This window comes from Canis aureus, chromosome 26 (assembly GCF_053574225.1).
Source record: "Canis aureus isolate CA01 chromosome 26, VMU_Caureus_v.1.0, whole genome shotgun sequence".
Classification (NCBI taxonomy): Eukaryota; Metazoa; Chordata; class Mammalia; order Carnivora; family Canidae; genus Canis; species Canis aureus.
In genome coordinates, this window is record NC_135636.1 from 31932060 (window position 1) to 31938059 (window position 6000).

Consider the following 6000-nt stretch of genomic DNA (forward strand, 5'->3'; position numbering starts at 1 on the left):
GTGAGGCTGCCCATCTGTAGCGGCCAAGGGGCATGCGTGTGGATTGGTGACCTCTCTGGGGCTTCCAGCCCTGACCGGAAGGGTAACACAAGGCACGTGGCTCGGGCAGGAGCACCCCTGGGGAGGCTTCCATGGCACGGTGAGACCAGCCACACACAGCACAGACCATGGAGCAGCATTTCGAACCCTGGCCACACATCAGAATCCCTGGTCAGGAGGGGAGCGTGAACAAGTATACCATTGTCAGGCCTCCACCACAGAATGATGAAATCAGGATCTGGGGTATGGCCTGAGTGCTGGGATGGGTTTTCACTCCCGGGCAGTTCCAGGCATCAGGATGAGCACCCCTGCTGGGGAGGAAACAGGCCTTGAGTCCAAATTCCAGCTGTGCCCACCAGCTGTGGCAGTTTGGCTACACGATCTTACCTTCCTTCGTCCGCAGACTAGGGGTGGTAATACCCATCTGGTACTTCGGAGAGTGAACTAAGTCCCCTAAGCATGCTGCCCGTGGTGGGCACATTAGGAATTGGGATTGCCTATGTCCTTCCCTCACAGCTGGGGCTTCAGCATGGGAACCACAACCATCTTACATGAAAAGATTGCTCTCCTTTATAGAAGCTAGCAGTCCCGTAGCATGTGTCCAGTCTGTCACAAAGAATAGCATCCTCCTGAGTGAGGAAGTGAAGAGCAGCAGTTCAAAAAGGCAGTATTTCAGGAAACTGAAGTGTGTTGCCCAGGGTCAGCACAGCAGCGACAGCGGGATGCCGCACACCCTGCCCGTGCCCACGGCCAACATTGCCAGGCAGCCCTGCTCTTGCTTCTCCTTGAACACCAGGTACAGGGCTGCAGGCCGCCATTGCCATCTGGCCCAAGTCAGCATGCCAAGGGAGACCCAGTTGCCATTCTGAGCAGCCGCCCGAGAGGACTCTGAGGAAGACGGCTCCTGCATCGTGCCCAGCGTTGGGCAGGTGGTGGGGCATCGAGTAAGACAACCCCTGCCTGCCTGGTGCTCTTGTCCACCCTGGCGGAAAGACAGTGTGCCCGTCCTTCCCGTGAGGTAGGCGTCCCACCAGAGCGGTGGCAGGTAGGTGCAACGGGACCTACAGAATTGCCTTACAGTCTCATTTTGGATTCAGGTGTTTGAGTTTTTTTAGTTCATTTTTCTGTAACTACAATAGCTGCCGTGTATTGAACACCTGCCATGTGTTCCTTGCTGTACAGCCTTTCTTTTAACGTGCACTGCAGCCTTGCTGGCATCATTATCCCCCATTTACTAAAGCTGAGAGTGAGGTCTCAGGGAGGGTGAGGAAGTTGTGCAAGGTCCTGGGGCCAATCGGCGGCAGCACCTACGCTCAAAGCAAGGTCTGCCTGTCCCCTAGTCCATGCTCTCCCCTCCACCCGCTGCTCTGTCTGGGAGACCACCACGGATCACTGACTGACATGACACTTCGATCGGTTCCACTGTCGATATGTGGTGTAATGAATTCACAAAGAATAAAGCATGTCTAGATGTAACCTGCAGAATCCTAGATTTTTTGAATTGGATGATACTTTGGAGAGCATTAGTCCTTCAGCATCACTCTTTTTAAAACTATTTGTGGGTTTTTTGTTGTTGTTGTTTTGTTTAGATATTTTTTTTTTCATGAGAGAGAGGAAGAGACGGGCAGAAGAAGAAGCAGGCTCCCCGTGGGGAGCCCAATGTGAGACTTGACCCCAGGACCCAGAATCAGCACCTGAGCCAAAGGCAGATGCTCAACCACTGACCCACCAGGTGTTCCTTAAAATTGTATTTGTTTTTAGCCAGGTAATGCTTGTACATGGTACAGAAGTTCAAAATTCACCACAAAGGTATGCAGCAAGAGGTCTTCTCTCCCTGGAGGCAGCCACTGTCGCCTGGTCACCCATCCAGAGAAGTTCTGTCCAGCGGTTCTCCAGCTGCTCTTCCCAAAGCTCCAGGCTTCCCACCAGCGCATCAGAAGCCTGCATGGGGGGAGGGGGGAGCAGGCCACTCCCAACCCCCCCCCCCACTTCAACTACAGTCACTCCCCTCCGCTCTGCTTCAGAGGGTGCCTCCTGAGCTTTGTGCCACGAGTCCCTCTGCTAAAAGCAGGTTTCAGCTCCTACCTTCACTTTACAGATGAGGAAGTAGTCCCCTTTTCCATCAGTTTTGTGACAGGAGGGTTTGGTGGGGGACACAAGGTATAATCCCTTAAGATTCAGAAGAGGTCACAGTTCAGAAGACCGGATGAGAAGTCTTGGCCCTCTGCTTTCTGATTTTAACAACCCACCACATGAGGTTAAGAAAAGCCTTTGAGAGCAAGGTAAAGATATTCTCTCACCAGCCTTGCTAACCCGTTGGCTCCTGGGGTGTGGAGCTTACCTTTTGCATCTGCTCATGGCTGAGACCCTGTCTTCCTCACCAAGCAGCACCCCCTCCCCCAGAAGAACTTCTTGGGCTTCCAGTAAAGGCCGCCCTTGCCGTACATACACTTCTGAACGTGACTTCTGTGTCTGCCCTCCGTTGGGGTTCCCAAGCTCTTCCCTTGAAGCAGAGCCCTCTGTGGCCCTCCTTGTGCCCAGAGCTGAGCAGTCCCGGCGCCTGCCTCCCAGCAGGGCAGTATGCCTTTTCCTGTCCAAACATGGCAATGAAGCACTATTAGCCAGAATTACCTCATAGAGGAAATGAGGATTTCACATGCCTCTTCCTCCACAGCCTGCTGCTCTGTTTGTAGTGGTCCACAGGCCCGAATTCAGTGGCAGCAAGATGGGCCACATCTAATTTAAAGGGATTTGCATGCAGGCTGCATTCCTCCTTTATCTGGGGGGAGTGCTTTGTTAGGCGAGCTAGAAGCCACCCTTTGGTCACCCCCACAGCCACCCCCAATGTCCTCGGCCATTACCAAGAATGTCAATTTAGTGTCAACAGGAAGATGAGACTCACTTTCCTAAAGGCAGAAACTTCTGGATTAGTTTTTCTCACCCAACAGTAGTGATAAGAGCAGAGCCACATTTTTCAATCTGCCTTCCTCGGTGCACATGGCAAGTGTCTCAGTGGTGGGCCTCCATTATCTGGGCTGCAGAAAAGGCAAATGCTCCTCCAGCCATCTTTTTCTTGATTAGGTGACACATGCCCTTGGTGTCAACTTCAGAAGATCCATATGGGCTTCCGGTGTGTGAATCTCCCAGCTGCATCTCCTGGCCCCCCAGTGCCTCTCCCCAGAAGCAACTACTACAAAACCACTGGAATAGCCTTTCAAGGCTGTGTCTTCAAGTGAATAAAAATATATTTAATACAAATGGGAACCTATCATGTTCTCTATCCTGCACCTGGCTTTTTGCTCTACACCTGCCAAATCACCCAGTGGCCCCACTCCTTCCATAGCTGAGCTTATCAATGGCAGGGCCACACAGAATTTAGCTAATCACATTCAGGGACATTTAGGGGTCTCCCATTTTCAGCTACTACAATGTGGCAGTGAACATCCTTGGTCATTTCACACATGTATGAATTTAAATTCACAAGCAGAATTGCTAAGTCAGAGAGGATGTGCATTTTTCACTGGGACACGTGTTGCCACATTGCCCACCCTGCATCGACGGCATCTACGGGTACCACCCTGCACCCTCTTCTGCATGGCGGCAGCCCTCGTCTCTGCCTCTCTGATGGGAACAGTGGCTGTCATCTTAATTGGGTTTTCTCTTATGAGTGAAGTCATTTGGTGTTTTAGAAGAATGAATTGATGGCGTGTGTGCCATATTAGCTAATACTCATTGAGCTCATTCTATGAGCCTCAGTGCTTCTCTCAAATTAGCTCATCTAACCCTCATTCTTAAGGGGCAGGTACTTTGTCACCAGCCCCCTTTCACAGATGAGAGCAGATGACAGGGCCTGTGGCTTACAAAGTGACAAAACTGAGCCTGGAACATGAGCAAACTGGTTCCAGATTCCATGCTGCTGACCTCAGAGCTGCCCTGCCTCCAAACCAACTGGCAGAGAAGGGGCTCAAGTGAGAATGGAGAGGCAGCGGTCCGCCACTGGGGAGCCCCTGTCTGTACAGAACGCATGGGCAGCAGAAGCCTTGGGCGCAGTTGTACAGGAAGCCCCAGAGAAGCAGCCCATCGGCAGCCTTGTGACGGAAGCCCACAGTGTCTGCACAGGGCCCCTGCTCCCTGAGCCTCTCACGCCTGCATCTGAGCAGCTGGCTGCAATTCTCGCCTGTGTGGGGGCTTTGACACCAGGCTTTCTGGCTGGGGATGGGCGATCACATGAATGTGGCCCTGGCTGCTCTACCATGCGAAGAAGGAAGTCCAAGAAACATCTGGAAAGTTAGCCTTTCTCTCTGCAGCAGTGGGGAGGAGGAAATGCCTTCGAGCAGCTTGTAAGTGAGGATCCTTGCCTACCTTTCCCCATTTCCTCACGCCCCACCTGTCTACTGAGCTCAGACTCCTCACTCTGTACCCCCCAACCTGCGTTACATGTCACTGCAACCTCCCAGGGTGTGCCTGCTACACACTTGCTCTGTGCAGGGCGCCGTGTTGGGCATGCACCCCAGGCTCCCCATAGCTGCCTAACAGGGTGTCACAAGGAAGCAATAACAAGCTTTAATAGAAGTGAGGAACAGGAAGTGCCCCCAAACCTGGCAGGAGGGACCAGGAAAGACAGGACACTGCACCATGTCTCTATCTTAAGTGATGTCACAGGGGTCTTAAGATGGTCACGAGTCTCAAAAAATAAGAGGTAGAAAGTCATTCGAGGCAGAGGGAACTGCACAGGCAAAGGTGTGGGGACTGGGTAAAACATGGGACCTTTGGGGGTGCCCAGACTACCCTGAGGTCAGAGCGAGGGTCGAGTGAGCTCCCAGCATTGGCAGAACCCGAGAGACCCACATACATGTTGATTGCCTGTCCTTTCTGGGAGCTTGGGTCATGTCTAGTCACAGAGCTTGTTCTGGGACACATCACCTCCCCTTCCTGCAGGCTCAGAGTCCCGGAATGATGGGGAAACAGATTCTGGCCCCTAAAGCGGGATCCAGCCTCACAAGTGTGTCCAGGAAGTACCCAGGCCCCAGATGCCCTGGTAATAACTGAGCAAATAGGGTACAAAGTGATAGAGACCAGGCGATGGAGATGGGGCTGAGGATGAGGCGCTTTGGAGCTCAGCTGTGAATGACCCCAAGGACCCCGGCGGCCTGAGCTGAGACAAGAGGAGTCTAAGCAGAGGCACAGAGGCAAAGGTTTTGGGGCAGAGAGAGCACCATCATTCTCCAGAAAATAGGCAGCAGAAGCCATGGTGACTAGACCCAAGAGTGAGGCAAGGGGCTGCTGGGGGAGCAGGCCGGAGAGGTGGGCAGGGGCCAGATCTTGCAGGGCCCTGGGGCCCACAGAGCAGTTTTGGCAAGGAAGGGATGTGATCTGATTTTGAAAAGATCCCAGTGCCTGATGGAGGACCCGTGGTGGAGAATAGCTTGGAAGCAGGAGCCCCAAGAAGAGGCTGGTGCACGCACCCAGGGAGGAGATGCTGATGCTGTGGACCAGGAGGTGGTGGACGCGCTGAGGCAGAGCAACGGGTCACCCCGCAGGGAGGGGCCCCTGGCCCGGGAGCCTTTCCCCAGCACTGAGGGCTGGGAGCCACTGAACGGCCCAACCAGAGTCGGGTGGGGCCGGCAGAGAGAGCTGCTCAGTATATAAATATCTTTAATGAATAAATAGAAGTGCTTTTAGGGCTGGCGGAGTCGTATCATTTCCACCTGCCGTAAAATTTCATTAGAAGCAGGCGCTGCAGGGGGAGAGGAATGGCTGTAATAAATCTACCCGCCCACCCCCAGGCCCTCCTCCACTCTGGGCCTGCTCAGCCCCACTCCCTGGAGAATCCAGACCCAGGCCCTCCTCCCCAGGCCTTCCTGGGGCTCCGAGGAAATCTGGTCCTCTCCTGCTCTCCTGCCCCAGCCCCCCAACCAGAACAGGCAAGCAGCAGCTGTGAGCAGGGATGTGCGGCTTGAC

The 6000-nt window shown here is 53.8% G+C and overlaps 1 long non-coding RNA gene across 1 annotated transcript; it reads right to left on the minus strand.

The window, feature by feature from the left end:
* Positions 1–1719: 1719 nt before the first annotated feature.
* On the minus strand, positions 1720–2868 carry LOC144298323 (uncharacterized). The gene is made up of 3 exons (XR_013365252.1): positions 2381–2868; positions 2125–2270; positions 1720–1980 (listed from the first exon to the last, which is right to left on the minus strand). It is a non-coding gene; the product is annotated as an uncharacterized LOC144298323 (long non-coding RNA).
* Between the last annotated feature and the right edge of the window lie 3132 nt (positions 2869–6000).